The following is a 24,788-nucleotide window of genomic DNA, read 5'->3' on the forward strand; positions in this document are numbered from 1 at the left end:
TGAGGCCCAGTGGGAGGTGTTTGAATCATGGGGACGGATTCCTCATGAATGACTTAGGCCATCCCCTTGATGATAAGTGAGCTCTCTTTCTGAGCTTCCAGGAGATCTGGTCATTTAAAAGTGTGTGACACCTTACCCCGCCCCACCCAGTCTCTCTCTCTTTCTCTTTCTCTACCATGTGAGATGCCTGGTCTCTCTTAACCTTTCGCCATGAGTAAAAGCTCCCTGAGACCTCCCCAGAAGCTGAGCAGATGAAGGTGCCATGTTTCCCTTACAGCCTGCAGAACCATGAACCTATTAAACTTATTTTCTTTGTAAATTACCCAGTCTCTGGTACTTCTTTGTAGCCATGCAAAAACAAGCTAATACAGTGGGACATGTCTTTTAACTTCAGAGTGTTCTTTGGTTCATTTAATGCTTTTGATTAGATTTTGCTTTGTTATGTGTCAGGATTTCAGCCCTTACTTTTTTGTTCTTCCCATTCACCTGACAAATCTTTGTCCCTCACTATTAGGTCATTTGTATAGATTATAAAATAGGTTTTGCTTTACTCAGCAAATTGCAATTATATTTGGTCTCAATTCTATCATATTATCTTATTTGTATATATTCTGTGTGATTTATATTTGTGTTTATTTCTGTATTTTATATGCCTATTTTGTTTTTAAATGTATTTCTACTATTTAGGAAGGTTTTTAAAAATATACTAGTAGTTACTTTTGTGTGAATACTACCTTTAGTACCCTTAATTCCCTCTATCTAACCTAACTATAACCTTAACCCTTTGATATGCCAGTTATAAATGGCATTCTTTTGACTCCAACCTAGTTCCTATTAAAAAACTATGATCTTATCCTACTTCTCCCTTTTTCTTTTTTTCTTTTTTTTTTTTTAATTATACTTTAAGTTTTAGGGTACATGTGCACATTGTGCAGGTTAGTTACATATGTATACATGTGCCATGCTGGTGCGCTGCACCCACTAACTCGTCATCTAGCATTAGGTATATCTCCCAATGCTATCCCTCCCCCCTCCCCCCTCCCCACCACAGTCCCCAGAGTATGATATTCCCCTTCCTGTGTCCATGTGATCTCATTGTTCAATTCCCACCTATGAGTGAGAATATGTGGTGTTTGGTTTTTTGTTCTTGCGATAGTTTACTGAGAATTATGGTTTCCAATTTCATCCATGTCCCTACTTCTCCCTTTTTCTTCTCTTTTTAAATAATTCTGAATCATTTCTACTTTTTTCAAAACATGTGGTGTTTACATACGTATATATTAATGACACTAACATTGTTTTAGTCTTAACCGTCTAAATAAATGTTTTAAATAAGAAAAGTGTTCATTATTAGTAACTTTAAGAAAGCTTTTCCAGTCACTGTTTGGTTGGATAAAGCTTATCCTTTAGTATGGGTTGACAAACTAAGGCTAACAGGTCAAATTAAGCTTACTTCTTGTTTTTATAATTAAAAAGTTTTATTGTAATGCATTAATGATTTCATTATGTAATATGTATGTACTATCTGTGTCTGCTTTTGTACTGCAATACCATAGTTGAGTGGTTTTGATAGAGACCAAATGATCCCCAAAGCCTTAAATATTTACTATCAAACGTGTCATAGAATAGTGTGCTAATCTCTGCTTTAATAGATTCTTCAGGAAGGACACATGTCTACAGTATTCACTGAGTTCTGGCTCCTCTTAATACTGTTTTTCCTATTGCCTTTGCACTTGCTAACAGCCTAGGTGGTTTGTACTGATTTGCTTAAGGTTCTTGAAATTACATTTCCATTGTTGCCTTGTACATTGCTTGTGAGAAATCTAATGCCAGTATAATTATGTTGCTTTGAAAGTTTAATCTCTTGCTTGTTGAATTTTTTTAAATCTTTAAATTCTAGTCATTTTACTGCAATATATATTAGAGATTATTATTCTGGTTCAACATTTGTCAATACCCAGTTGAACTAGTGGGATCTTTCAATGTATAAATTCAGATCTTATTCTTGGAAGTTTTCTTTAAAAGTGTTAATTATTACCTCTGTTATGTTGTTTTGATTTTGTTCTTTAGGGATATCAATTATACATATGATTTACCTTCTTTGCTGGCCTTCCATTTCAGCTATTTTCTTTCTAATGCTTTTTATTTCCTCATTATAATCCTTTCGGTTTTTGTTCTTTTCTATTTTGGCCTTAATTAAATTTTTGTTTAATCATTTCTCCCTATGGTGGCTTATAATTTAGTTTGTGTTTCTAGTTATTTACTTAATATATCTCATACTGAGAGTATGATCAATATGTTATCTTTCTTTTCTATTTATTTGCTAAATTTAATTCTTGTTTTATTCCTTCCAGCTTTTTCTGTTGTTTTTGTTTTTGTTGTTGTTGTTGTTGTTCTTTGCTTTTGATTTTCAGATTCAAAGTATTTCTTCACATACCTAAAGGCTTGTTTGAGGATATTTAATTCAGTTGGGGTATTGTTTTTCAGTTTTCTTCAATTTTGTGTTTTTTGGGGTAATGAGACTTTGTTAATAGGAAAGTTTTCCCATGTATTTTCTAATTTTTTGTATTACTTTTGTATGGATGTGGTCTACTTTCCCTTTTCCAATTAATTTCCCATAATGAATTCTTAGTTTGAGAGCCCCACTCAGCAGTTTCTATTACAGATAGTGACGGTGCTTGGGAGGTGGTTGAAGTGAAGTATTAATGATTCTTGTTTCACTCTTTTTTTGTCTCTTAGTTTCTTTGTTCCATTTATTTCCATACCTTTTTCTTCCATATATATTCCTCTCTTTCAAAATTAACATTTCTTGAGCTGCCACTTCTTGTTCTATACACTTTCAAGTCCTTTTTCTAAAAGGAAATTTCATCTGTGTTTAGTACTTTGGGATTTATTTCAATTAATCTTATGGGGAAAACTTAATATGTCTTTTGTTTAATCCATTCCTCTCTGCTCTTTACATGGAATCTCTTAAGCACTTCCCACCCAACCCATCATATCCCACATTCTCAGAGATAGTAGGGAACTTATTTATAGGCTATTTGAAAGTTGATATGTACTCTGTTAGTAACACTAAAATTGTGAGACCTATCCAGTTCAATTTGCTTGCATTGTTCCCATTCCTTGGGAAATATTAGGGTATTTGTTAAAAAGGCAGATCAACTGAATGAGATGGGTTGCATAATTCTGAATTTTAATAAACTCTCCAGTAATTGAACTGAAGTTTTAGATTCATTAATACTTGAACTAACTTGTATCATAATACTATGACATACTGATATGTTTTGGCTGTGTCTCCACCCAAATCTCATCTTGAATTTTAGCTCCCACAATCCCCTGGTCATAGGAGGGAACAGAGGAATGTAATTGAATCATAGGAGTGAGTTTTTCCCATGCTGTTCTCATGATAGTGAATAAGTTTCTTGAAGTCTTATGATTTTACAAAAGGCAGTTCCTCTGCACATGCTGCCTTGCCTGCTGCCATGTAAGATGTGCCTTTGCTCCTCTTTCTCCTTGGTCCATGATTGTGAGGCCTCCCTAGCCATGTGAAACTGTGAATGCATTAAACCTATTTTCTTTGTAAATTACACTGTCTTAGGTATTTCTTAATAGCAGTATGAAAATTGACTAAAACACATACTCTGTGTAGCAATGCACCACTATGTAGGTGATTATGGATGAATAATAAATTTCAACTAACAAAACTTTTCTATTTGTGATTACACATTTCCTCTCATAAATCTGAGATCTAAAATACATACAAAACATCCACTTTAAGTCGAGGGTACAAATTATTTTCACTGTGGTCACTACTGGAATCAAGTCAATTTAAGGAAACTAAAGAAGAGGAATAAATGAACAATGCCTTCAGAACACTGCCAGTGGCCGTAAAGTGTTTTTTCTCCCTATGTTACTTTGCTTAATAAATAAATCCCTAAAAAGAGAATTTGAATAGAGTATCTTGATTTGTGTGCCTGTCCTTGAAAAAGTGAAGGTAATTGGAATAGATGAATAAAATTTGACAATCCCAGTAGAACCATAGAATTAGTAAAACAGAGTTCTCCAGTGAGAAAGCAGAATGTTGCTACTGAAAAAGGAGAAGAGATGTTGGCTAGATATAAATGATGAATGTCTATTATACAGATTTACTATTCAGTACAATCAACACTTCAGGAATATATGGTTTAACATTGAGTTATCTTGGCAACTATGAACATATATCACACTGTATATCATCTTTAACTTATCAAAATGATTGGATTCTGAAGTCAAATTTTCAAGATTCACACTTAGTAAGGTTTTTACTCCGTGAAGAGTTTCAAAGATTTTTATCTAGTAAAAATATGATTAGGTATTACATATAAATTTATTTTTACTTTTAAACTTTATTTTATACATGGTCTTACTATGTTGCCCAGGCTGATCTTGAACCTCTCCTGTCAAGCATTCCTCCTGTCTCACCCTCCCAAATTGTTGGAATTACAGGCTTGAGCCACTGTGCTTGGGAGTATCAAATTCTAAGAGTAATTTCAAGGATACAAGAAATCAAGAGGCTAGAAGAAGCATGGAATGTTTTTGGAGACTGAGGGCTATTCTGAATATTTCTTTTCTGCATGGAGGCACCCTGTCGTCTCAGAGTAGATAAGGCCTCCAAGTGAGGTACTAATTTTATTACCTCACATAGCAAGAAGTGTTCAGTCTTTTTATAACAGAGAAGTGATGAAATTTTCCCGAGATCCACACCTTATAATGCATAAATTCTAAGTGTATTTGTCCATCCTTGCATTGTTATACAAAAATAATGGAGACTGGGTAATTTATAGAGAAAAGAGATTTAATTGGCTCCCACTTCCACAAGCTGTATAGGAAGCATGGTTGGGAGACCTCAGGAAATGTACAGTCATGGCAGAAGGGGAAGGATAAGCAGGCATGTCTTACATGGCCCAAGAAGGAGGAAAACAGTGAAGGGGGAGGTGCTACATACTTTTGAACAACCAGATCTTGTGAGAACTCACTCACTCTCAGGAGATCAGCAAGGGGGATGTCTGTCCCCATGATTCAATTACCTCCCACCAGGCCCCTGTTCCATATTTGGGAATTACAATTAAACATGAGATTTGGGCAAGGACACAGGTCCAAACTTTTAGTTTATCGCCAAACTGTTTCTATAAGCAATTGCCAACCAGGCATGTTATGTTAGGAACGTTTCTCAGATATACCTCCAAGTAAACCCCCCTACTACTAAATATAGCTATTCTATATACTCGGAGGTCTAATAATTATGTTAACAAGAAGATAAATTAGAGCATCTCCCTTCTTTTCTTTGTCTCAGGGATGTTCCTCTGATAAGAAGGAAAGAACAGCCTAAAAATCAGATCCTTTAAGTTCTTTTTTTTGGTAAATTGACAATATGTAATTGTATAAAGTTATGGGGTACAAAGTAGTGTCATGTTTATGAATGCATTGTAAGTAATTAAATCAAGCTAAGGAAGACATCTATCACCTTAAATATTTAAAAATTTTGTTCTGAGAACATGGGAAATTTATTCTCTTAGCAATTTTGAAATGTACAATTGTCTATTATTAACTATATTCACCATGCTGTGCAATGGATCCCAAAACAAACATATTCCTTTTCTCTGAGATTTTGTACCCCTTGATTATCATCTCCCAAATCCTTTAAATTATTTTCTGCATATTTTAAATAGCTTCTGAAAATGATTGAGTTAGAAATGTAGAGATATACTTTTCTATAACGATGCTTTAAACTCTTGGAAGACATTTCTGCTTGGACTGCCCTGTCTCCAAATGGCCACTTGGCACTTTCACTCATTTATTCTAATTATTCAAATGTTACCTTCTTAGTGAGGTCCCCAGTACTACTCTATTTAAAATTATAAACCCCAAGATATTCATTTCCTCCTTTCCTGTTTTATTTTTCTCCAAAGTACTCATATCATTATTTAACGTACTACATATTTTACTAGTTTATTTTGGTTTTCCTTATTTCTCATTCTTAACCCCACCATTAGCTTGTAAGTTACATGAGAATAGGTTTTTTGTTTTGTTTTTTGAAATCTGCTATAAAACTAGTGCATGGGCTGTAGTTGGAATGCAGAAAATATTTGTTGATTATAATGAAATGAATAAATTTTTCTAAAATCTATTTACTCTTCAATTCATTAGAAAGTAGGTGTAAAATGAGCTCCCCATTATATATTAAATTTTAGTGTTTGGCACCTTTTTAGAGGAATTTACTTCCATCTATTATTTTATAATAGGTGGAACATACTTCCTTTTAAGATAATCATTCCTTATTATAAAGGCAACTAAAACTTCGATGACTTTGTTTACATATTTGGAATATGTAGATTACATAGCGTTTCTTTTGTCTAATATGTTTTTGAGATTCATCCATGTTGTTGAATGTAGCAGCAGTTTGTTCCTTGTTTTTATTGTGGAGTGGTGTTCAATTGTATATATAAACCATAATTAGGTTATCTGTTCACTTGTTGAGAAGCATCTTTATTGTTTCCAATTTGGGGCTTTCATGAACATTGACTTAGAAATTTTTTTGTGAACATATATTATTGTGTCTGTCAAGTAAATGAATTTCTGGGCTATTTAATTATTAAATGCTTAAATGAATAATAAATTGCCAAAAAATTTTCCAAAGTGCTTATACCATTTTATGTTTCCACCACTAAATATTGAGCATTCCAGTTGCTCCATATGCTTGTCAACACTTTGTATTTCTAGTTGTTTAAGTTTTCCTTATTTAGTGGGTGTGTATTGCTATCTTATTGTTAATTTAATTTGCATTTCTGTGAATACTAGAGGTGTTAAGCATTTATTCATATCCTCATTGGTTATATGTATTTTTTACTAAGCATTCATTCATATTAATACCCTGTTTTTATTTAATTCTAATTTTTTTCTGAGATACATTCTCATGCTGTTGCCCCAGCTGGAATGCACTGATGCAATGATGGCTCACTGCAGCCTTGAACTACCATACTCAGGTGATTCTCCCACTTCACCCTCTCAAGTAACTGGGACCATAGGCACATGCCACCATGCCCTGCTAATTTTTAATATTTTATTGCACACACAGGGTTCTCTCATGTTGCCTGGGCTGGTCTCAAACTCCTGGACTCAAGCAACCTGCCCGCGTCAGCCTCCCAAAGTGCTCTTATTATGGGAGTGAGCCACCATGACAGTCCTAGCTTATTTTTAAATTGTTATCCTCTTAATGAAAATTCTTTATATATTCTATTTACAAATCCTTTGTTATGCTGTGAATATTTTCTCCCAGCATGTGACTTGATTTTTAATTTTTAGAAGTGTCCTTGGAAGTTCAGAAGTTTCACATTTTGATGAGGTCCAATTTATCATTTTTTTCTTGTATTAATTTTGGTGACTTACCAAAATGGGTTTTGCCTAGCACAAGACTCTAGGGATTTTTTCCCACATTACCATTAAAAGTTTTATAGTTTTGTTGTTTATGCTTAGGTATATAATCCACTCTGAGTTTTGTTTTGTGTTTTTTTTTTTTAAGGTGTGAGATTACAATAAAGATTTAATTTGTTTCCCAATGTAAGGGTGGTTTTTCCTGTATGATTTGAATTAATTGACCATAAATTGGTCAATTAATTTGGAAAGTTAATTGACCATAAATTTGTACATTTATTTCTAGATTCTAGCCTTTTCCACTGATCTATGTATATCTTTATGCCAACACTTCACTGCCTTAATTACTATGGACTTATATTGTGAAATTACATAGTGCTTTTTATCCTTTTCTTTCTTACTTTAAAGATTGATTCTGCTATTCTGTTTATATTACCATATAAATTGTAGAATAAATTAATCAATTTTAACAAAAATTCTGCAGAGATCTTGATTGAAATTGCATTAGATCTATGTATCTGTTTAGAAAAAAAGTCAGGTATTAAAAATATTGAGTCTTCCAAATCATGAACATGACCTAATTCTTCATTTATAAGATTTTCTTGAGTTACTCTCATTAATATTTTGTTGTTTTTATTGTACAGATTTTGTACACATTTTTAAAATGTATGACTAAGTATTTTATTGTTGATGTCACTTTAAATGACATTGTTTAATTTTCAAATTATTTATTGCTAATATATACAAATACTGTCTATGTTTGTATATTGAACTTATATACTAGTAAATAACTACATTTACTTTGTTTCAGCAATTTTGTTTTGTAGATTCACAGTTTTTATGCACAAGATCATGTTTTTTGATGTGAGTGACGGTTTTTCTTATTTTGCCATCTATATAATTTTTATTTATTTTTAATGCTTTATTAATCTGGTTAGATCTTCCAGTATAACGTTGAGTAGATATCTTAAGATTGGAAGTCCTTGCCTTATTACTGATCTTAAGAAGATTTGAACAATACTATTAACATATTTGGAACAATTTGCATTTATAGAATACTACATTTAATGTCAGAATTCATATTGTTTTAATTGCACTTGAAAATATATATGCCAAAAGCATAAATCTCAATCTCAATATATTTCATAATATTGAAACCACACAGGATATACTTTCTCACCACAATGTAATCAAAGAGAAATAAAAATCTCCAAAATTAGGTCATAACCAAATATTTATTTTAATAAGTAGAGAAACAAAATTTGACAAACAAAACCTATCCATAATAAAACTCTCATCAACATCAAAACAAACCCAAAGAGCCTATTAAGAAAGTGAAAGCACATGCTACAGATTGGGAGAAAATTACTTGCAATACATATATCCAAAAGGGGACTAATATCAGAATAAAAACAATCTACACAAATCAATAAATAAAATCAGACACTCTAATTAAACATGAGAGAAAACTATCATGAAAAGTACACTTCACAATCAAGATATGCTAACCATAGGGTGCTAACCATAGAGAGATGCTCAGCATCATTAATTCTCAGGAAAATGGATAAAAATGAGAAGAATGACAATATGGCATAATGAGGAGGAGGCAGAGCAACTGGAAGCTTCATACATTGTTGGCAGGACTGCAAAATGCTAAACCCTTTGAATAATTTCCAATATAGTTAACACTCTAGATCCTAGTATTCCTACTCCTAAGTGTTTACCCACGAGAAAGACATTCAGTTAAAGACTTGTGAACAAGAACGTTGGTAGCCCCCAAATGTTTATCAACAGTACAAAAGATGAGCAAACTCTGTACATTTATACAATGGAATACTATCGGCAATAAAAGAAAATGAGCGACTAATGTAATCATACCTATCCCTCACATTCTACGTAAAGCTAAAGAAGCTAGACAGCAGAAAGTACATACTCTATGAACACATGTACAGAATGTTCAAGAACATAAATAACTAATCTGTGGTGATAGAAATTATAGTATTGGTTGCCTGGCTGGGGGGAATTGAATCAAAAGAGGCACAAGAAACTTTCTGGGATGAGAGGCAAGTTCTTAAACTTGATCTGGCTCACGGTTACACAGACTATTCATTTGTCAATATTCATTGAGCTGTATACTTAAAGTTTGTGTACTTTATTGAATGTGAAAAAGCCAAAGTCTTCACCATGACTTACATGGCCTATTGAAGTCTAGCCTCACTCTATTCGTTTGCACCTCATCTAATACTTGCCTGCACATGCAATTGCATCCAAGACACACAACCGTCCATGCTTTTATTAAATGTTAAAGTATGATCTGACCTCGGGCTTTTTACTTTACTACTCTTACTTCCATATTTTTGTTTTTGTTTTTTAATATCTACTGAGATTGGCTTTTATGTCTCCTTCAGGTCTTTGCACAGATACCACTTCTCAGTGAGGACTCCCATGACAACACCACTTAAAATTCCCACATTCCTCATTCTTCACTGTCTTCTTTTGTTTTTTATTCTCCTCCAGAATGCTTATGAAATTCTGCTATTTTGTAAATTGTCTATATATATGTATATATGTATTTTATCTCCCACCAAACTTCATGAGATCAGAGATTTTCATCTGTTTTCTGTTCACTGCTGGTTTTTTTTTCTAGTGCCTAGAATAGTGCCTGGCACATGATTAGGATTTAATTATTACTTCTGAATAAAGGTATTTATGTTTTAGACTTTCTTCTAATGCCTGGGTAAACTTCTATACCTTAAAATGAGTCAGTTGAACACCTTTATTATTCCATATATCAGTGAAAGAGTTGTAGACCTGAAGGCTTGACCTTGTTGTTGGTAGGCAGGGCACTGGAAAATGTGCCCTGTGGCCCTGAGGAGCCGCTGGGCTTTGCTCTGGTGTGCTAGTGCTTGTTCTTCCCAGAGTTTCTAGACAGTGTTTCTTTAAGAAAATAAATAAGTAAATAAATAAATATATGTAAATAAAAAATAAAATAAAAAATTTAAAAACCTTATATCGCTTTTGCTGAGGAGTAAATGCCTCCTTGCTGTATTATGTAGTCACAAGTTGATGACGTTTGGGAAAGTGCCTTTTCACCTGTACTGCCCTGAATCCTCTCAATTCCAGTTCTCTTTCTCTGGCTCTGAAATACTTGAGGTGTCTTGTGTCTGAACCTCTTTACAGTACTGAAGGCAATAGATTTATTTCTTGGCTGCAGCTCCCTTCTTACGTATCCTTGGATATAGTGTTTTCCCTCAGCTTCTTAAGTTAGAAATTATTTGTATTCTATTTTATAATAATTGTTTGAAACATTACCACTCTCCTTTTCTTTGTTGTTATTATTTTTTCCCTTACCATTATTTCACTGAAGTCTTAAGTGGAATATCTGATAACCATATGTGCTTAATCCATCATCTTAAACTAGAAATCTTTGCTATATTTTTTTAGTCAGGAACCAGTCCTAGTCTAATCTTTACGACTATGAAATCCAGTCAATAGCTGACATCACTTCCTTTTCCTCTTCTGTCAAAAATTAGAAGACTGATTGCATCATATGTTCAAACTACAGGGGAAAGGAAAAATTCTCGTTTGCAGTGACAGCTCAATGTTTTCAAGAACTAGGCAAACTTATTGTAGAGTGCTATAATCAGAGTACTAAACTCCTCATATCTTCAAACCAGCAAAGTACTGATGTCTCATTTCTTACCTTTTAGTCCAGAGAATGAGAAACCTGGATTTAACATAAATTTGTAATTGTGAATCATTAAGGGATTCTTAGAGATACCAGGAAATCTGTTCAAACACCCTGACTATAATTGTCATTGGATATCCTCACTTTAATTGTATCCTGTTCCGATCAATCATATTAAATCCTATTTTGTTTGGTGGCAAGAAATGATTTTTGTGTGTGTTTTGAAGAAACATAAAAAAAAGAAAAGAAAATCAACCCATAAAATCTAAGGGAGAATATGTTTTACAACAGAAATCTTTCAGTTGGTCAATCGGCTAGGATAGAAGTTTGTTAAGCAATGGATCTGATAACTTTGACAGGACATTTTTCCTGGGAATAGTAGAGATTTCCATCACATCACATGCTGTCATCTGAAGTATACCTGCAAATACAGATGGGCCGTTAATAAACTTCTTTATAGGAAGTTATTGGACTGTTTACATTCTTGATTTAGCTAAAGTACCATTAATTTTGCCACCTTTGACCTCACAATAGGTAAACTTGAATTTGAATCCTGGCTTTATCCCTTATTAGTTTGTGACTATAGACAAGTTACATAAATATATAAAGACTCAATTACATAATGTGTAAAATTATGGAACATTATATTCAAAACTACATGGCAAATGTTAAAATGATACAAGGCAGGCAAATCAATTATTTGTTATAAAATACATGGTCTATAAATTATAACATTATTATCATTGCTATTATTTCAATAATTACATCCCACTACATGGATAAAGTTATACTCTTTTTATATTAGGTATCCTATTCTTAATCAGAAAAGGTGCTATTTATTCCCCAATTTTTCTTCCAGACCTGTGACTAAGGAAAATTTATACTTAATCTCTTCAAAAGGAACACATCAGTTTCCAGCAGGCTATGACCCTGGGGATATATCTATTTTTCTATACATTGTGATCTCTTTGGCTTTACTTTTCAGGTATGTTTAGAAAGCAACAATCATGTTCATATTGATAGTATGAGTGAATCAACAGAACAAAGCATTTAGCCAAATAGGATAAAAGGCAAGTTAGCAAAATCCCAGTAGAAAAAAAAATCAAGGCCCCAAAATATCCTGTAATAATTTCTGAGTGACTGACATTCTCTCTCTGCCTGCCCTAAGAAATCTTGGCACGTGTGTACAGTCAGCCTTATAATAGCCAGTAGGTAAGTGCAAACTGTGTTTGTACTCTGGGCTGTTCCTATTCACACACTTGTAGCAGACATCTTATAAGATTCTGTTTTCAGAGCATCAGGGAATAAATATGGCCATCCTCAGTTCATACATCAAACCCTGGAAGTAAAGTAATTCTTTTTTCATAGAATAAAGCAACAGGCTAATTAAAAGAGTCACAGTATTCTATTCACTAATATGAATCCCTGCTTGGACAGAATAGAACTCTCTGAGGGCTCAGTCTCCAAATATTGATCTCAGAATTAAAGAACAAAGAAACAAAAACCATAGTTAACATGAGCAAAATAGTGCATTTATTTAGTTCTACTAAAGGACACCAGAATTTTATAATTTAGAAAACTCATCACAGAAACCCACAAGCCTGAGATGCTTAAAAATCAGAAAGCCTCTTTTTAAACAAATTAATATAGTGTATTTTTGAGTAGCTTTGGGTTTGTAGAAAAATTGAGCAGAAAATACATAGAGTTCCCATATAGTCCCTCACCCCCCACCTGGTTTCTCCTATTATTAACATCTTACAATTTGTGTGGTATATGTGCTGCAACTAATAAACAAATATTGATACATCATTACTAACTAAATCCATAGTCTATATTACAGTTAACTCCATATTGTATATTTCATAAATTTTGACAAATGTACGGCATGTATGCACCATTACAATATCATGCAGAATAGTTTTACTGCCCCAACAACCTCTTGTTTCTCACCAAGTCTTTTCTCCCCACTCCATTACTGCTACACTGAACACTTGGATACCACTAATTTTTGTATTGCCTCATTAGTTTTGCCTCTTCCAGAATGTCATATAATTTGATTCATACAGTATGTTGACTTTGTAGATTGATTTCTTTCACCTAGAGATATGCTTTTAAGGTTTGTCCAGGTCTTTTTTACATTAATAGCTGATTTCTTTTAATATCTGAATGTATCATATATCATACAAATGTATTACAATTTGTTTATCCATTCACCTGTTAGAGAATGCATTAATTACTTTCATTTTGGTAATTATTAATAAAGTTTCCATAAACATTTATATACAGGTTTTTGTATGGCTGTAAGTTTTCCAACTCAGTTGAGTAAATGTCAAGAAGCATAATTGCTGGACTATATGGTGTATTAGTCTGTTTTCACACTGTTGTAAAGAACTACCTGAGACTAGGTATTTATAAGAAAAAGACGTTTAATTGACTCACAGTTCTGCATGCTTGGGGAGGCCTCAGGAAACTTATAATCATGGCAGAAGGCAAAGGAGAAGCAAACACCTTCTTCATAAGGCTCCAGAAGAGAAGGTGAGGGGGGAATGCTGCACTTTTAAACCATTATATCTCATGAGAACTCACTATTATGAAAACAGCATAGGGGAAATCCGCCTCCGTGATTCAATCATCTCCCACCAAGTCCCTCCCCTGACACGTGGGGATTACAACTCGACGTGAAATTTGGGTGGGGACACAGAACCAAATGATATCATATAGTAAGGGTATATTTAGTTTTGTAAGTAACTATGAAACTATCTTTCAAAGTGGCTGTACCATTCTGCATTCCTACCAGTAGTGAATAAGAATTTCTTGTTGCTTCACACTCTCCATAATATTTGTTATTGTCAGTGATTTTGATTTTGGCCATTCTAATAGGTGTATAGTGATATTTCATTGTTGTTTAATTTGAAATTCCCTAATGACATTCAGTGTTGATTATTTTTTCATATGTGTATTTCTCATTGGTTAATTTCCTTTGGTGAGGTGTCTGTTGAGATGTATTGCCAATTTATTAATGGGGTTGTTTGCCTTCTTATTATTTAGCATTAAACATTCTTTGCAGATTTTGAATACCAGGGTTTTTAAAATGTCAGATATGTGTTTTGCAAATATTTTCTCACAGCCCATGGTTTGTGTTTTCATTCTCCTAACAGTGACTATTACAGAGAAGTTTCTAACTTTAATGATGTTTAATCTATCTTTTTTTCATAGATTTTAATTGTGGTGGTGCATCTAAAGTAATCACAAAACCCAAAATGACATAGATTGTCTCTTGTTATTTTATATTATTTATAATGATATTATATAGCATATAGTTTAAAACTATGAACAAAGATAGTTTTCTTTCTTTATAATCTGCATGTTTTATTTTATTTTCCTGCCTGATGGCACTAGCTAGAAATTCCAGTACAATGTTGAATACAAGTAGTGAGAATAACAGTCTTTGCCTTGTTTCTGATCTTAGTGAGAGAGTATCTAATTTATCACCATTATATGTGATGTTAGCTGTAGGATTTTTGGTAGATGTTCTTTATCAAGTTGAAGTTCCCCTCTATTTTTATTTTGCTGAGTTCCTACCGTGGATGGCTGATGAATTTCCTCAAATGCTTTTCTGCATCTGTTGATATGATCATATGATTTTTCTTTTTTAGTTTATCGATGTAATGGATTACATTCATTGATTTTTGAATGTTCAACCAGTCTTGCATACCTGAAATAAATCCCACTTGATTGTGGTGTATAATTATCTTTACAAACTATTGGGTTTGATTTGCTAATATTTTGTTGACAATTGTTATATATATGTTCATGAGAGATATTGGTCTGTAGTTTTTCTTTCTTGAAATATATTTGTTTGATTTGGGTATTAAGATAATGCTGGCCACATAGAATGAGTTAGGAAGTATTTCTCCAATCTATATTTCCTGGGAGATATTGTAGAGAATTGTATATTTCTTTCTTAAATGTTTGGTAGAATTTACCAGTGAACCCATCTAAGCCTAGTGCTTTCATTTTGGGAAAGTTATTAATTATTGATCCAATGGATATAGACCTGTTTAAATTGTCAGTTTCTCCTGGTATGAATTTGAGTAGAGGGTGTCTTTCAAGGAACTAGTTCATTTCACCTGGGTTATCAAGTTTACAGGCAAAGAGTTGTTCATGATAGTTTTTTATTATTCTTTTAATGTATTCTTGATACAGATATCATACAAATATTAGTTTAAAAGTTGAATTTTGTCAGGGAGTGGTGGCTCACGCCTGTAATCCTAGCACTTTGGGAAGCCAAGGTGGGCAGATCTCTTAAAATCAGGAGTTTAAAACCAGCCTGGCCAACGTGGTGAAACCCGTCTCTACTAAAAATGCAAAAAAATTAGCCAGTCATAGTGGCGGGTGCCTGTAATCCCAGCAACTTGGGAGGCTGAGGCAGGAGTATTGCTTGAACCTGGGAGATGGAGGTTGCCGTGAGCCAAGATCACACCACTGAACTCCAGCCAGTGTGGCAGAGCAAGACTCCATCACAAATAAATAAATATATAAATAAATGTTGCATTGCAAGCCTGTTCTTTGAGTAAGTGCACAATTTGACTTTGTTTGAAATTCATGTATCGTGAGGTGCACAGAGACTGGGTTACTATTTAAACTGATATTATGGTAAGAGGGGGTTGGTACAGAAAAGGGGTTTGTTTAATTTTTGTAACATGGTAATATTTCATATATTTAAAAATAACATTCAATAAAGAAGTTTATAAACATAAACTTAAAAGTTAAAAGGCAAACAAAAATATAACTACATTAAATGAGCATAACTAAACAGAAAATAATTGATTCAAGAAAATCTTGAACATGTTGCTCTGGTTGTATATATTGATATACAATATAAAATCAAAAAGAACTACGAGTTTATCTTGAATTTTTCTGAGTAAGTTTTCTTTTGGATATATTGAGCTTCTTGGATATTTATTTCCTTTTACCAACATGGGGAAGTTTTCAGCCATTAGTGTTTCAAATACTTTTGTGCTTTCTTCTCCCTCTTGTATCTTCCTGCTACTTCTAATATACATATTTATAACTTGGTAATACCCCACAGCACATTAAGCCTTTTTCTGTTTGTTTTTTTTTTCAACTTTACTCTCTCTTTTTTTTCAGTTGAATTTTTTTATTGCCCTATCTTTAAATTTACAGACTCTTTCTTTTTTTTTTTTTTTTTTTTTTGAGACAGAGTTTCACTCTTGTTGCCCAGGCTGGAGTGCAGTGGCATGATCTTGGCTCACTGCCACCTTTGCCTCCCAGCTTCAAGGGATTCTTCTGCCTCAGCTTCCTGAGTAGCTGGGACTACAGGCACACGCCACTGTGCCACCACATCTGGCTAATTTTTGTATTTTTAGTAGAGACGGGGTTTCACCATGTTGGCCAGGCTTGTCTTGAACTCCTGACCCCAGATGATCTGCCTGCCTTGGCCTCCCAGAGTGCTGGGATTACAGGAATGAGCCACCGCGCCTGGCCTAAATTCACTGACTTTCTTTTGCGATCTCTGGTCTACTCTGAGACCAATCAAGTAAATTTTTTATGTCAGTGATTATCCATTTCAGCTGTAGAGTTTCCATTTGTTTGTTATTTATAGCTTCTACTTCTCTACTGAGATTCCCCATGTCTTTTCTTTTATTATTAATATATTTTATACTTTTTGAAATATTAATATATTCGGCCCTCTGTATCCATGGATTCTGCACCTGAGGAGTCAACTAAGTGTGGATCAAAAATATTTGAAAAAATAAAAGTTGGTTGCATCTGTACTGAACATGTGCAGACTTTTTTCTTGTCATTATTCCCTAAACAATAGAGTAGAACAACTGTTTACATAGCATTTGCATTTGTATTAGGTATTATAAGTGGAAATAGTGTGTGCTATTCTCATCGGGTTATATAACAACTTCCTTTTTTTTAATCTTCCCAATATTTTCTCAGTTTATGGCTGAAGGCATAGAACTCCAAAAACCTAAAATTGAATGTAGCTACAAGAGTGAAAGTATCCTGAGGAGAATTCAAGCAGGAGGCTTTTTGTCAATCAGAAGCACCCACAATGGAATATTATGTAAATAAGAATTAAACTCTTAGTGAATTAAGCCATATAAATTATAGGATTCCTTTCTGTTAGCAGCTAGGATTACCCTGATACTTGAATTAATACACATATATTAATTCTGGATAAAATATAAGTAAACGAAAAAGCCAAGAAAGAGGAAAAATTAAAATTATAAAGCAGGGAGTCTTTTCAAAGAGGACAGTAAGGGAAAACACAGTTGTACAAAAGAGTTGAATGGATATGTACTTTTTGTTTTCTTCAAATATTAATAAAAATTATACATAGTTTTATATATTTTTCTCCACTCAACCATGGAGAAATCTCCAAGGATTCACAAAGTTATTGCCACAAAGAAGATACTCAGCAACACTTTGTTAAATGAATCAATAAATGAAAGATTTTACTAAATCATGTTTATTTTATATCTTTGGTATTTTTTGAACCTAAACCCTCCCTTCTTCATACTATCACTCACTTTTTTCCAATTTAGTACTAATAATTCTGACATGGAATTCTGAATAGGGCTTTCACCTCCAGCTTCTTCTCCTTTTATCTAGCACCCATTTACTTCCAGAGTGATATTTCTAAGATCAATAGACATAATGCAACTCTCCAGCTTAAAATTCTTCAGTGGCTTATCATTGTCTATGACTCCAAGTCCAAGTTCATAATCATGTCATGTTAGGTTATTTTTCTTTCCTACCCATCCCTACTTCTCTCATGTCATCACACTATATGCTCTTGGCATAGAAAACTGTCTTCAAATATCTGAATATACCATACTTTCTCGTTACTGACATATACAGCCTATGTTTCTTTACTTTGCCCTTAAAGTGTCTCTTTATATGTCACTTGCATTGGGATGTGCCCCTGACATACATGGCTTACAGAGCCTGGAGATTCAGTTGCATGCATAAATAAAAAAATTAAAACCAGCGTTTGTTAAGTTTGCCCAATTACAAGAACTTATAAAGCAAATCAGATCTTCTTATTGCAAATCTTCTCATTTTACAATAAAAAGAAAACAAACTGTCATATAAAATCTTGGGTTCTTTACAGTTGATTTTTGTGACTTTGTGCAAGTATTTCTAAATTAATCTAAATCTCAGTTTCCTGTCCTGTAAAATAAAATGTATATCACACCTGCATTATAAAGTTATTATAAGATGAGATGATATTATTACTCAAAAACTTTTGTTCCCGCTCCAAGGGGAAAGAAACATATTATAGCAGAAATACCTTCCACATAAATTTTTATAAATTTTAAAAGTTTTTAAAACTCTTACTTGAATTTTATTAGAAGGACAAATTTAACTAATATTTATCGAGCCCCAGCCTTATGCCAAGAAATAGGTTGATCAAATTTAATCATTACAGCAGTATTTTGAAAAAAAATTGTCACCATTTCCACCATTGTAGAAGTTGTAATACAGTACCCAGAATCTTCACATCTTCTGGGAATGCTGTCCAGAAATATACCCTGCAGCTCCCAGCCCCTGTAGAGCATTGCCCCAGCTGAAGAGAGCTGCTTCACCCAAGCTCACTAGCCCTTCACTGTTCAAAATGAATGGCTAGTTAATTTAATGTTATAAAGACCTATATCTCTCCACCCAACTCCATATAACTCTGAAGCATCACCTTATCTTCAGAGACCACTGCAGGGTCACTTAAGGTTCTGTTGCATCACAGTTTAACTTCTTTTTCTTTCCATTTGTGTTTCTTTCCCTTCTTTTCATAAATAACGATGCAAAAATCACTCGTTAATAAACTTCCTGCATGGTTTTATCAGTCTTGGAGTCTGTTTCTCTCCAACAGTCATGACTCAGATGGGAAAAGCAAAAACATCCTAGGGGCTACAGAGATGTTTCACATAGCCTCAAAAACCAAGACATTCTGGTGGCGTCCTTTCATTCTGCCCTTTTTATTGATAGCTCCACATAGAGTTTCCAATTTACTACGCTAAAGTAATTGACAAAATGTGAGTATATCATGTAAATAACCATTTAGAAATGTATACCTCTCTGAATGTAAACATGTGCACATGGTGATTTCTGACACATGCTCACTCTTGTGTATTCTTCTTTACAAGTTGAAAGGTTGGAAACTGTCTGCCCCTCAAATCAGGACACAATCCATCAAAGAGCAGTATTGTTTAACTCCTTTAGGACTAGGACAGAGTGCATAGAAACAGGACTGGAAGACAAACTACAAGTTATATGTAAAGGTATACTCAACCCCATCTGTTTTGTCCTTAGAACATCATTGACTCTCCTAATATGGGAGGGTTACTTTTTCTGTTTCTTAGTTTCTGCCATTGTTCCATACCTATGACCATCTAGACACAACAACTTGCTTGAATTTCTTAATATACCTATATCATATTTATTATAACATCCCTTTGGTCATTTGCTTCATATTCCCATCCCTGCTAGCTAATATTTAGTAAGACATCTCCAATGAAAGGCCAATACACACATATTTACTGTGTATTTGAACAAATTACATGGTGATAAAACATTACTCAATAAAGGTATTCAAAGGATCAGACTAAGTTAAATGCAGATAAGTGTGTATCATGAGGGACACAGGGCCATTTTTCTCTGCTACTATAATGTAATAAATGATAGAAAAATCATCCAGCCAGAGGCCCTCTTTATTCCCCATAAAAACATTCCTAAATTGTCCTTTAACCAGAACTAATGTATATAATAAAAAATGCAGTGGCAATGAACTTGGCAACTGTGTCTTAATGAATATGTGCTGGGGAAAAATATGCTTAATTGACAGTCTTGGAAACATAAGCACCATTGCTCCAGGAACAGATACAGCATAAAATGTTCCTGTACAAGCTTCTCTTATTGCGTCCCTCTGGACAGGCTGGTTTTGACATATGAAAAGGCAATTAAATCTGTTTAGCTTGTGCATGGCTGAAAACAAGGCAAGTGCAGAGTCCCCATAAAAACAGGCATTAGGTTTATTTTGTTTCATTTTATTTTTTAAAACAGTTTTTTTTTCCTCTTGGCAATAGAATCTTTGAACTGAGATATTGGTTTTCCTAAAGGTGTCACTAAACCGGAGAATGTTTTTCAGTCTTGCAAGAAAATTTAAAGTGCTCTTGTTGATGGAATAAGTAAGAATATAGGGCAAGTGGTCTCACCTATTTAAATTGGCATAATAGTCTTAGCTTCAAAAATCATAACCACTCTATTCCTTCTCACAGGTTCTTTTGACAAGTAATCTGGTTTATAATCCAGACAAGCAGATTGCTGCTAGAGTTCAGCTTGAGTCTTTATTTCTTTAGGAGCTGGAAATCAAGCCAAGGGAGTAGATGTTAAATGGAAGAATTAGTTAGCACACTGACCAGTAAGAGGACTTGGGAAGTTATTATAAAGGAAACATTGAAACTCAGTTCAGTGCACAGTAGTAGTCAAGGAAGGTAAAGATGATAGGTTATGTTAGTAACAAGAGAGAAAGGAACAATCAGATATAATTCCTTTTTACTACAGCTAATTCCTATTTTCCATAGTAACCTCAGAAATCTGTGGTTTCTGTATTGCAGACAAAAATTATTACCATGTGGTGGACAGGTAATAAGACACCTATTGCCAAAATAACTTATAAGGTTCTGAGAGCAAAGAAATAGGTTTTCCTAACAGAAAAGAGTCAATTAGAAAAGGAGAGGAATAATAATAATAGCGAAGATTATGTATTGTGTCCATGCACCAGAAAATACATCAGCACATGGCATGGTAAAATACATTGATAAGTTTAATAATTGCTACACCAAAAAAGGGTAAACATTATATTTCCATTTTGAAGATGAGAAAATCAGCTCAAAGAGATTAAGTAGCTTAACGGGGTCAAGGAATTAGTCAATGGAGGAGCTGAATCCAAAACTACTGTTGCACTCCAAAGTCTCTGCTGTTTAATGATACTCCAGTAATAGTTTTCTCACTACTTTTCATTAGCATATTTTTGAGATTTTTTCAATAAACATTAACTTGTAACTTTTTTTGCGGGGGTGGGGTGGGGGGACATAGTCTTGCTCTGTCGCCCAGGCTGGAGTGCAGTGGTGCGATCTTGGCTCACTGCAACCTCTGCCTTCTGGGTTCAAGCAATTCTCCTGCCTCAGCCTCCCGAGTAGCTGGGACTACAGGCGCCCGCCACTACACCTGGCTAAATTTTGTATTTTTAGTAGAGACGGGGTTTCACCATATCGGACAGGCTGGTCTTGAACTCCTAACCTTGCCTGCCTCGGACTCCCAAAGTTCTGCCTCGGCCTCCCAAAGTGCTGGGATTACAGACAGAAGCCTGCTTTGGCCTCCCAAAGTACTGGGATTACAGACATGAGCCACTGCGCCCGGTCGACTTGTAAATTTCATACATCATATGCATGGAAAAATGAGTAGATATAGATATAGATTTGATGAAATGTGAGTGACATGGAAAGACATTATTTTAATTGTCGTGAGAACTGTGCTCTTCTGTGCTTAAAGAAATGGCTGATTTCAGGTTTGGAAATATGCAAGATGAGCCTGGACATCTGAACATACCACGGAGTAAAATATTTTCAAAGATTCTTGAGCCCTATGAAGAGGATTCTGGAGTCAGTTTGAAGAGATCGTACTGAAAATATAAGGGAAAACTTCACATTAACAAAAATTAATAACTGTAATGAGTTGAAATGAATAAAGCATATTTAAATCCATGAGTATATAAAGATAATATTAACAAAAGAAACCTGGCCTATCACCATTGGAAGATTCTGCTGAAATTGGTTATTATTATGAAAAGCAGCCATAAGGTGAAATAATTTAGCTTTTATCCTCTTCTTTCTATACACTTTCCACCCCTGAGTAGTCCAATAGTAGTTGTGAGAAAATTCTATTTAGAGAAATATCCCAGCTAACAAATGAAAGAAGGAATAATAGAATTAGAATAGCAGTTTTTCAACCTTTAATGGATTAAAGTACCCAAACATTGAGTATCAATCACTTTTAGCATTATATAAAGAAAGACATTCAGGCATCATGTACCTTCTATTGGAGGGACACAAAACCTTGTGATGTCATCTGTATTAGTCAGAGTTCTCCAGATAAACAGAGCCAATAGAATATATATACATATGTGTGCGTGTGTGTATATATATATTCCATATATTATATATGGGATTAGCTCACATGGCCATGTAAACTGAGAAGTTCCACTACCTGCTCTATGAAAGCTGGAGAACAAGAAAATGCAGTGATGCAAGTAAGTCCAAGTCCTGTGGTTTTAGAACCAGGAATGCTCATATATAAAGCCAGGAGTAGATGTCTTTATTCAAACAGAAGGTAATTTGCTTTTTTCTCCCAACTTTTTATTCTCTTTGGGCTCCTAGTGGATTGGATAGAGCCCATCCACTTTGGGGAGGGTGATCTTCTTCACTCAGTCTGAAAATTCAAATGCTAAGCTTTTTTAGAAACACCTTCAGAGACACATCCAGAAATAATGTTTTATGAGCTCTCGGGGCATCCCTTAGCCTGGTCAAGTTGACACATAAAATTAACTATTATAAGTCTATCACTTGTCATCATGGCACCCATATAGATCTCCTTGAACCATACCTAAACTCCAAATAAAGACACTGACAAAGTCATAATTCTACCTAACATAAAACAAACTGTTTTGAGCACAACCAAAATGCATTAGTCCCTTCCCCAGAAAGGGAGTTAACATCTTTGAATGATGTTTACTCATCACTTATCCTGTAACTTAAAAATATAATAAAAATATTATACTTAAATATTGATATAATGTCAATACATCTTATGGTGCATGATAAATAACAGGAAAAAAGATACTTGCTTAATGTATATAATATATATGTAAACACAAATGTATTCATAATGAAAAAGGAGGAAATTCTCATGACAATTACAGTTATCATTTATGTAAGTTATTATGTAGTTGCATGTGGCATTTATAAGCACCTTCTACTACCCATTCTGTATTTTCTTTTTTGCTTTCAGCTGGTTGTAGTCCTTCACTTGGCAAGGTTATACGACCTTTCATTTCTAAAGGATCTTGGCTGTCAGTAGTTCAGCCTGGAGTGTGTCATTGTAATTTTTTAATGACCTTAATTAAGAGCGTGACAATACTAAGACATATCTTAAGGGATCTTCTGCCTTCCAGACATACTCTGCATCACTTCCATTTTAAAGTAGTCGTCCAATTCCCCTTGGTAGTACATTTCAATTACCCTAGACAACATTCTAACTCCCTTCTCTGCATGTTGATTCTGAGGCATGAGGAGCCCAAAGTGGTTGTGTGGCTATCTTAGCTTCCACTATTAGTGGAATCAGTGTGGTTTCTTCTGGTGAAAGCATTCCTCCTGCTCAAATTAAGGCTTCTAGGCCAAAAGAGCATAAATTCATGGAAAAAGAAGCAAATATTTTGAGAGAGGTTCACTAGGAGTAATAGTGAATGAAGACATTCTCATTTCTACCCTTTGAATCCTGGGCCCATGAATTCTGGCTATCAAAGAAATAGCAGCATAAATTGGATGATGACTCAGAGCATATACAACCATCTGGAAAACTTTTCCCCAGCCATCAGAAGTATTGCCACTAGCTGGTACTGTAAGTTCATCTTCAAAGGCCCTTACACCATTCTGTCAAGTCAGCTGCTTCAGGATGGTGGGAAACATGATAGGAACAGGAAATTCCATGAGAATAAGCTCATTGCTTCACATATTTTACTGCAAAGTTGAGTTCCTGAATCAGAAGCAATGCCATGTGGACTATCAAGATGGTGGATTAAGCATTCTATGGGTCCACAGATGGTAGTTTTAGCAGAAGCAATGAGTCTAGGGAAGGCAAATTCAAATTCAGAATAAGTGTCTGTTCTAGTAAGGACAAAACACTGTCTCTTCCATGATGGACGTGGTCTAATGTCATCAACCTGCCACCAGGAAGCTGGTTGATCACCCAGGTTAATAAAGCCATATCAGAGACTCAGTATTGGTCATTGCTGATGATAAGTTGGGCACTCTACAGGAACCATAGCCATATCTGCCTTAGTGAATGGGAGTTCATGTTATTGGACCCATGCATAACCTCCATTCTTGTCACCATGGCCACTTGGTTAATGAGCCCATTGAACAATGACAAAGGGGGCTAGGAAAAGAACCTGGAATCCACAGGGTGGGTTATCCTATCCACTTGGTTATTAAAGTTCTCTTCAGAGGTCATTCTTTGCTAAGCATTCACATGAGACAGAATTATCTTAGTGTTTTGCCCATTCAGACCAGTCAATCTACATACTTATTCTTCAAATATTTTTGTCACCTATTTTTCAACCGTGCTCCTTCAAAGACCCTAATTATCCATCAAACCATTGGCTCCAGCCCATGAATTGGTTTATAATTCTAAATCTGGTCATATATACTTCCAAACAAAGTACTCAGCCAGTTGCATTCCCCAAAGTTCTGCCCAGTGGGAGGATTTCCCTTCATCACTCTCCTTCACTGATGTCCCAGAAAGGGTTTGTAGTGCTGCTGCTGTCCATTTGCCACTGCTGCAGCAAGCTGTGCAGAACTATCTGTAAACTAGGCCTGAGTCT

General features: G+C 34.5%; 1 long non-coding RNA gene across 1 annotated transcript in view; it reads right to left on the bottom strand.

Moving 5' to 3' along the window:
* Nucleotides 1–8,645: 8,645 nt before the first annotated feature.
* The window catches only part of LOC130541789 (uncharacterized), a 64,096-nt gene continuing 47,953 nt past the window's right edge, over nt 8,646–24,788 (bottom strand). Inside the window, exon 4 of the long non-coding RNA XR_010109733.1 lies at nt 8,646–11,519. This is a non-coding gene — a long non-coding RNA (uncharacterized LOC130541789). The remainder of the gene's footprint in view (nt 11,520–24,788) is intronic.

Source organism: Pan paniscus, chromosome 1 (assembly GCF_029289425.2).
Source record: "Pan paniscus chromosome 1, NHGRI_mPanPan1-v2.0_pri, whole genome shotgun sequence".
Lineage (NCBI taxonomy): Eukaryota > Metazoa > Chordata > Mammalia > Primates > Hominidae > Pan > Pan paniscus.